A 9,844-nucleotide genomic window follows, 5' to 3' on the forward strand; every position below is an offset into this window, starting at 1 on the left:
ATGTGGTGGAATTTTCAGTAGGATAATTAGGGAAGGTCTCATTGAAAAGTTGAAATTTCATCAGATACATGAAGGAGGTGGGTAAGTGAGGGAAGAGTGTTCTAAGCAGAAGGAAGATAAGGAGTCTTGCTGCCATGATTGAGGAACAGTCCAGAAGCCCTGAAGACTAGGGTAAAGTAGCAAAGTGGAGCACAGGAAGAGACAAAGCTGGAGATGAAACATAAGTAGGGGTGGGGACAGTGAAAAAAAAGTGGAAGTGTTAGTCACTCAGTCACGTCCAACTCTTGTCGACCTCACGGGCTATCACCTGCCAGGCTCCTCTGTCCATGGGGATTCTCCAGGCAAGAATACTGGAGTGGTTTGCAATACTCTCCTCCAGAGGATCTTCCCAACCCAGGGACTGAACCTGGGTCTCCTGCATTGCAGGTGAATTCTTTACCATCTGAGCCACCAGGGAAGTTGGAGAAAAATCATAGGTGGGTGAAGCGGGTAGGGGCAGGGGCAGATAACTGGCAATTCATGAAGATCTTTGTGGACCTTCTATTTGGTCTTAATTCTGAGTGAAACTATAAGCCAGCAAGGAGCTTTGAACAAGTTTTAATAAGTTCACTCTAACTGCTAATTTCAAATAAACTTGCGGAGGATAAGGGAAGGAACAGATAATGTAAGGGGGACATTCATCATGAGAAATGATGGTGGTTGACCACAGTTCTGGGCTGAGCAGCTGGAAGGATGGAGTTGCCAAAAACTGAGATGAGACAACACACAAAAAATAAGGCTTGGAGAGAAAAGATTAGAAGCTGTGTTATGAACATATTAAATAGAAATGCTTATAAGGGGATGTTGAGTAGACAGTTTGACTTGTAAATTGGGGGCTCAAGCGTAGAATGAAGGAACGTTCTGAATTTGGAGTGAGCAGCTAGGCCACATGTTGCGGTGTTCTTTCTCCTAAGATGAACTCTTTTTTTTTTTTTTTCTTTCAGGTCTTTCTCATTTTTCTTTTCATTATCATCATCTTTTCGTAAGGTAGAGACTGCTCCTCTTAACCCAGTTTATCCAAATATGGATAAAAAACATAAAAGCTCTCCTTTTTTTATAGGCAACAGCTGAGGCAAAACAGACATTCTTTAATAAGACTTTACTGACAAAAGGAAATAAGTTAAATCAAAACAGCATGAGACTAGATAATCTGACTTATTATAGGAGCCATTTTACTCAAATTCCATGCCTTATGAAAAGTCTTAGTTCTGACTCCCACTCCACACCAGGGAGCAGAAACCTTACCACAAAGATACATTCTTCTCCCAGGAGATAGAGAAGCATGACAAAGAAGCTTAAACTCCTCTTCTGCTTACAGCTCACCTCCTCCTTTCTGATTTTCTATCTGAGTATCTTTCTCTACTTCTGGTGATTGTATACTGGAATTTCATACAACAGTTAGAAAAGAAGCACCTTCCCTTGAAATACCCAATACAGCACCACAGGTCCAGTACCTCAGTAAGAGGTACATGCATATATCACTAAGGCAGAGGGGTCACTTAATTATAGCATGTATCATGGTATAGCCTAAATAAGCATTAGTTACCTTTCTTTCCCCTTGGAGTGGGCTTCAACACTCTATAATTCACCCAACCTTCACTACAGGGAAATAATTTTCTTTCCTGCCATGACCACATCATTCCAAGCTTTTCCTTGTAATATTTGCCCTTTCTGAAATATTCCCCCTTCACTTCTTCTGATGCAAGTCTTGTAGTTCTTTATAGTCCAGCCCCACAAGGTCTTTTACCTAATTGAAACCCACACTGTTGTCTCTTCTTCCTTGTACATCTATAATTTGTCTATACTAATCATTTTTAATTGAAATGTACTATTTCAATTAAATTGAAATATTTTGATATGGAAATTTTGTCTTCCCTGAAAAATAAGAACCATGATTTGCTTTTAAAATGTTAATTCCTTTTATAAAAAATTTATTACTATGCATAGTACAGGGCTGTTGTGTGTAGGAGACACAATAAGGTGGTAATAATGTAGTAAAATGTGCAAATTTTATTTATACAATAAGTAAATTATTAAAAAATAAACTGTGAATGTTTGAAATGTCTGTTCATTAATCGATTCTCTAGAAAAACAGGAACACTTTGTCAGGCATTGCTAGATATTCCAGCAAGAAATAAAGCAGTGTCAGAGAACCATTTATTGTGCATAGGAAATGTAAAAGATGTTAGAAATAGCTTTTTGAGAAGTTGGGTTGGTAAACTCATATATTCAAGATTATAGAGAGCCATCTTGTGGGCAGTTCAGTTTCTCCCTCAAATAAGATCTCTAGATAAAGTGATTCTCTGCTCTTGCTGCAGAATAAAAATATTTGTATTAAAACTTTTTGTTTTAATGCAAATTAAAATAACAAATGGTTTTTCCGGTGGTCATGTATGGATGTGAGAGTTGGACTATAAAGAAAGCTGAGCGCCAAAGAATTGATGCTTTTGAACTGTGGTGTTGGAGAAGAGGAGATCCAACCAGTCCATCCTAAAGGAGATCAATCCTGGGTGTTCATTGGAAGGACTGATGTTGAAGCTGAGGTTCCAATACTTTGGCCACCTCTGATGCAAAGAGCTGACTCATTTGAAAAGACCCTGTTGCTGGGAAAGATTGGGGGTGGGAGGAGAAGGGGACGACAGAGGATGAGATGGTTGGATGGCATCACCGACTCAATGGACGTGGATTTGGGTGGACTCCAGGAATTGGTGATGGACAGGGAGGCCTGGCATGCTGCTATTCATGGGGTTGCAAAGAGTTGGACACGACTGAGCAACTGAACTGAACTGAAAATACAAATATAAAATTTGTTTATTTTAACCAGCTTCCATAAACTAATTGTAGACTTTACAATGTTTTATTCTTAAATTTCTTAAATGTCTAAAAATAAAAGTTCCAGCAAAGATATTACTGATTATAAATATGACTTATGGCACTTTCCATAAAACATAAACTGTGATCAGAACATAAAGAGTCCTTAGAGATTTATCTCCTCAAGTGATCTATCTCTTTTTGGAGGTTTAAGGGTGCTTTGAAAATTTGATTAAATCTATGATTCTACTCCCTTGAGAAATGCAAATCTATACATTATTTTGCATATAATCTCAGATGTTTCAACAGCTCCCCTGAGGTTTACTTATAAACCTGTTGATGGACTTCATATTTTAAACTCATATATTTTACATAATGCACAGGAAAATCTAGAAGTTTTGGGGGTGAAAACAAAGATTTGATCTTATTATTTCATCTCCAGAAGCTCATGGTCATATAATTTCATAAAATATATAGATGAATAAAACCACGATGAAATATTTTAGCCATATTGTTTGAGTCTTTCAGCTGTTTGCTTTAGTCACTCAGTCATGTCTGACTCTTTGAGACCCCCATGGACTGTAGCCCACCAGGTCCTTTGTCCATGAGGATTCTCTGGGCAAGAATACTGGAGTGGGTTGCCATGCCCTCCTTCAGGGAATCTTCTGAACCCAGGGATTGAACTCTCATCTCCTGCATTGCAGGCAGATTCTTTGCCATCTGAGCTACCAGGGAAGCAATATTTATAGTGTTTAGTTTTTTAAAGTTCCTGACATCAACAAAGATAACATTTTAATATTAGGCTTATGTCATTCATGGTATGTCAAGTCTTTGATGTTTTTCATCTCCAAAATAAAAGATGTATTTTGGTATTACATCTTAGCCTTGAACCCATTTTCATGAGTAAATGAAGCCCTGGCAGCATGAGGTTGATATATTGGAGCAAAAGATCCTGAACCATATTCTACCCTACATTTCAATATATCCAGACAGTCAGAGTGGTAGTTCTCTGTTTCCTCTTCCTTTCTCATTAAGAAGTAGGGTGCATTCATAAAAAATCACCTTTTGGGGGGCAGGACCACTGGAGCCCCACTTTCTCCTGTTTAATATTTATGGTAGTTTATGTTTCCTTTATCTCTTACTATTAGGAACTCTAGTAGCTTAAGTCAGTATGTCCCAAAGTAAGTTGTGTAGAATACTGCTGCTAAGTCTCTTCAGTCGTGTCTGACTCTGTGCGGCCCCATAGATGGCAGCGCACCAGGCTCCCCCGTCCCTGGGATTCTCCAGGCAAGAACACTGGAGTGGGTTGCCATTTCCTTCTCCAATGCATGAAAGTGAAAAGTGAAAGTGAAGTCGCTCAGTCGTGTCTGACTCTTTGCGACCCCATGGACTGCAGCCCACCAGGCTCCTCCATCCATGGGATTTTCCAGGCAAGAGTACTGGAGTGGGGTGCCATTGCCTTCTCTGCTGCTGCTGCTAAGTCGCTTCAGTCGTGTCTGACTCTATGCAATTGCCTTCTCTAGTTCCATATAATATCGATAGGCTCTACACGCAAAGCGATTCTATTGTCAGATAAGCTGTGATTCACAAAATAAAACTGATGTCTCTCTGTAAGATTCCTAAAGTCTTTAATAGAATAAATAAATATTTTAAATCTCCAGAGATACCATGTGCACAATATTCTAAACTTTGTTAAATATGGAACATTTTTGTTTATTTTCAGAGTATCTAATGGGTTTGGTACTCCACAGAGAACATTTTGGCACAGGCTGAACTAGAGACACAAAGATAGATTCAAAAATAAGCACATTTCTTGAACAAACTTCAGGGTAGTGAGAAATTGACTTCTAGTCAAGAATATTCTGGAAGAGGAAATTTTACATTAAAGGATCATAATTCAAATATTGTAACTAATTTTAATTTAGCAGGCAGACTGGTCTAATAGATAAAGACAATCACCTGAAAGGGAGTAAAAGTGTTTTATTCCTCACTACTGTCTGTTTTTCAGGTGATTACCAATTTATTATACCTCTCCAGTTAAGTTAAAGCAGTTCTTGTAGGAGTAATAGAAACATTGTGATTGGTATAGAACTCAGTTTAACATGCCTTGTGCAGATTCCCAAGCAGTATTCTAAAAGATGACTTACTCTTATATTAACTGATGTCCAGGGGGGAATGGTTCAATTTTTCTGTAAATGTTCCCTATGTTCTAGAATTGCCACATCCCAATTATTATATCCAAAGCTCTTAAAAGTCCTGTAATGAAAAAAAATGTTTTTCTTCAACATTGTCAAGCCAATATCTTCCACATTATTTGACTCTGTAGTCTTTTCCTTATTTTTATTATTCAACTGAACTCTTATTATTCAACTGAACTCTAAAATTTCAAAAATGAATATTCCATGCCACAGTTTGGGAATTGTTCTTATGCCCTTTTCTGCTTTTAATAAATAAAAGTATGTTTAATTCATGTTAATAGAGAAGAGCAATTACATGAGTAATGTAAAAATCTATGAACTTCTGATTAATGGTGGTGAATTGACTATATGTGATCATATCATCTCCAATTAAATAGAGGGATTTAAAAGGAAGGGTGGACCTCCCTAGTGGCACAGTGGATAAGAATCCACCTGCCAAGGCAAGGGACACAGGTTTGATCCCTGGTCCAGGAGGATTCCACATGCCATGGAGCAACTGGGCCCATGTGCCACAACTACTGAGCCTGCCCACTAAATCCCGAGTGCTGCAACTGTTGAAGCCTGCACACCTGAAGCTCATGCTCTGCAGGAGAAGCCTCTGCAATGAGAAGCCCACAGACCGCAATGAAGAATAGCCCCTGATTGCTGCAACTAGAGAAAGCCTGTGCAAAGCAACGAAGACCCAGAGCAGCCAAGGATATAAATTAATAAATAAAAATTTTAAAATAAACAAAAGGAAGAGCATGGGAATAGGAAGGAAGATTACCATGTCCCATTGAACTCCCCCTTCTCAACCACAGCTCCTACCACAGAATACTCGATGTTAATATTCTGGAGAAATGTATCGGAGAGGTCGAAAACTCAGAGAGCAGACGTGACGCCCCGCGGGGTTGTGATCTGGCGCTAAAACAAGTGATGAGAGGAATTCGGATGTTGTGGTCAGATTCTCTGAGAAACATGCTCTGAGATTTTTGTGTAGGGGCTTTATGAGGATGTTCCCTCAGGATTGACACTGCTAGAGGAAGAGGAAGAAAAGAATAAAGGCTCAGTGGAGGCCTCAGCTAACCCAGTGGTAATTAGGAGCAACCACTTGGAAAATAATACCAAAGAAAATTTTACATGTGAAGAAAAGAAAGATAATTATTAACTCCAGGAAAAACAAAAGTTATACCATGAGAGGAATATAATCTTGCTTACTACATAAGTAGTAAGTAAGATTTATATAGTAAATATACACAAACAGTGATTATAAATTTAACTGAAAATTGTGATTTAACTAGATGAAAGAAGTGAAGGAAGATCAAAGAGAATTAAATATTTCTTTAATAGATTAATATGTAATAAATCAATAAACTAATATATCAATAAATTAATAGATCATAACTAAAAATTTCAAAATCATGAAAGAACAACATAAACATATTATTTAGAATTATGGAATTAAGTACCAGCAGAAACACAATGATTTGGGAAAGGGCATTCAGAATGGATACAGATAATACATCTTTAATAAGCCTTTGAGTGTAATTGGCTAATAATATATGCATAATTTCTCTATTCATCAGGATGGGTTGAGTCAAGCTGCCTTAACAAGCAGCGTCTGAATCTTGTAACAACAAGGGTTTGCTTTTTTTCCCCAGTACATAGGAGGTAGCTACCTCACCAGGACAGAGGCTTTGACACAGAAGGCAACCTGGAGGTTCTCACACCATCAGTTCATGCTTGTTCACTCATGACTCTGGCCAGAGCTAGTCATATGGCCCTAATCAACCACAGAGGATTACATGCTTCTACTTGTGTCTGGTAGGAGGAAATGTTAGCCAACAGATTTACTGATCACTACAATTTCTATCTTCAAAATTAATTAAAAGTAAAATGATTTACTTCTAGCTAAAAAATGAATTATATGTTCCATATTCATAAATGTGATAAATATACAAATATTCATGTGTATAATATACAAATGAAACCTTTAAAGTGTGTGAATAAAATATAAAAAACTTGTAATTATATGTGTATAATTTATATTTTTGTATTTGGCTCTTTTATGAATGTTTTATTCATTCCTTAAACCAGTGTTTTTTGAATATCTTCTATTTACCAGGCATTATTGTAGGTTCTATTGTAGGCCTTTCCTTGTGGCTCAGCTGGTAGAGAATCTGCCTGCAATGCTGGAAACCTGGGTTCGATCCCTGGGTTGGGCAGATCCCCTGGAAAGGGAACGGCTACCTACCCCAGTATTCTGGCCTGGAGAATTCCATGGACTGAACAGTCCGTGGGGTTGCAAAGAGGTGGACACGACTGAGCAACTTTCACTTCACTTCACTCATTGTAGGTTTTAGGGAAATGATACAGACAGAAGCCCCTGCTTTGTGTAGCTTATATAGGGTCAGGAAGATTTGATAAATGTTGAATGTAAGTTGTGTTATGTTATGTGTTGGAAGGTTACAATTGCTGGGGAAAGAAAGTGCAAAGTAAAGGAAGTTAAAAGTAAGAACAAGAGTATGGTTCAGAGGGCAGGTTAGCCCTCATTGAGAAAGAGGCCCTTTGAAATAAGACTTGAAGAGGACAAGGATAGGCAGTTTGGATTCCTGGACAGAGGCAGCAGTGAGTGCAAGTGCCCTGAGGCAGGAGCACCCTGCCTATTTCCAGAAGTGGTGAGAAGACTCATAAGACTGCAAGGGACAGTAACAGTCAGAGAATGCATTAATGGGACATAGAAGCTATGCTAAAGACTGCTATCCCTTCAGTTAATGGTTTGAACTCTGAGTCAGATGCTTAAACATACAATGGAAAATAAATTTCTCAGCATTTAAAAGAAGACTAATATTTCATATAAACCAAACTTGTTCACAGTTCCAAGAAGATGGGAACATGTAGAATTTGTTTATCTTTTCTGTTCATTTTAATTTACCTAAAGCTCTTTCATACTTTATATACTACACCAAACACCTATCCTTCTGCAAGTAGAGGCGTAAAAAGATTGCATGAAGTCAAGGAGGGAATTAATATTTACTGAGCTTCTACAACATAACCTCATTTAATGCTCAGAATAGTCTAACTTGGTAACTATAATGTCCTCACTTTACAGAAGAGAATACTGAGTCTCACAGGGGCATGTGACTTGAGTTCTCAAGCTGTAGAAGTGGGATTTAATGACAGGTCGGTCTGATTCTGAAACATTTTCCCCATTGTTTATATTTGACTCCCAGAATATGTTTTGTAATTTACAAATTTCTTGGGTCCAGGGAATTATTTAAGCTTTTGATCTAAAACTCATCTACTAGGTTCAGAGATGCATGGAAAAGGACTCTCTTCATGAAAAGAGTTGGCCTTAGAGGACATCAGTGTGTGCCCTGTTAGCATCTACAAGAACTAGAAAGCTTTATTTACAGAGATTAATTCACATGGTGATAATTAAGGATTAACTATGTTTATGATGACAAATTTGTCTAATTTGCTAAAGAAAAAAGAACTATAATTCATTCTGATTTGAGATTTACTGATCTTTTTTTTTTCTTTTGCAGGTAAGTTTGGAAATTATTTTGATTATGGAATAGAGGTATGGTGTCACTTTTTTCCTGAGTTTTATTTTAATTGCTTTTAACATTGAGCATAAAATATGATGTTTTACTGTGCATTCTGTGGTGATGGTGGTGGTGGTTATCAATATTTGAAAGGTAGCATTGTGGCTTTAATTTATCTGATTAAGAGTTTTAAGTATGTGATTCCATAAAGTCTATTCAGGATTTGTTTTGGGGTTTGTGTTTAAATTATTTCTATGTCAGATACAAGGACAGAGAGTATATTGGGAGTGTGAGGCATAGAAGAGTAGATAATATGAAATCACTGAGAAACTATAAGCCTGAGAAGGGCAGCAATCTTCAGGTCTAGGCATATAATCTACGGTGACCATGAATGCCTGTCAGAAAAATAAGATGCTTTTTCGTGAGCAGCGGCAATCAGCCAGAGACTGTTTTCATTTACTTTTCTAAGTACTTAGTGTGTTTTCTTCTGTTGCACAAAATTTATGGCCAGGGTATTGTTGATGTATATCTTTGAAAAAGAAGTGTCTATGACCATTTTGAACCAGAAGACAAATTTTAAATTAGAAAACAATGAAATATATCCACTCCCTGAAAACCATGTGAAAAAAACTCTAATGAACTATAATTAACCATTTCTGATATGAAGGAAGTTTCAGTAAATCTCGTGACACAGACAAGAATATAAAATATCAGAGGCGCTTTGTACTAGGCATTTGTACTAGGGGAGGAAGGTAGCCTGTTAAGTTGCCCAGACAGGACTGTGGCCTTATTATTGTACATTATGGTTTTGTTCATGTATGAAAAAGTGATTGTATGAGCTTTTAATCAAGCATAAAACTGAAGTAAAAGCCATGTTAATTGTAAATAATATGTTTGCTTTATTCTAGATATACTATACCTGTTTGTAAAAGCAATTGTAAGCCTTAATGTTAAATGTCTAAAAATAAAGAGAGATGGGTAAATAAACCTACTAGTCTAAGTTCTACCTAATCAAAGAAATGATGTAGCTTAGGAGGCAAGAGAGTTCTTGAGCCCCTGGACCTGATGGGTAAAGAACTTGGATCTTGTTCTGATCTCATTGATACAATTATATCAGTATCAAAGTCCACAAGAAGGAGTCAACATTATCACTTAGAGTAGACGTGCAGACGTTTTCACTGAGGAAATATAAATTTGGTACTTGAACCACAAAGCAATTGACAAGGCTTCTTTGGAGAAGGCAATGGCACCCCACTCCAGTACTCTTGC

At 37.4% G+C, this 9,844-nt stretch overlaps 1 protein-coding gene across 9 annotated transcripts in view; it reads left to right on the forward strand.

Moving 5' to 3' along the window:
• Positions 1-9,844, forward strand: part of PDE4D (phosphodiesterase 4D) — a 1,603,025-nt gene that overhangs the window by 1,190,538 nt on the left and 402,643 nt on the right. The gene's annotated exons all lie outside the window — the stretch shown is intronic.

Source organism: Bos javanicus, chromosome 20, assembly GCF_032452875.1.
Source record: "Bos javanicus breed banteng chromosome 20, ARS-OSU_banteng_1.0, whole genome shotgun sequence".
NCBI lineage: Eukaryota > Metazoa > Chordata > Mammalia > Artiodactyla > Bovidae > Bos > Bos javanicus.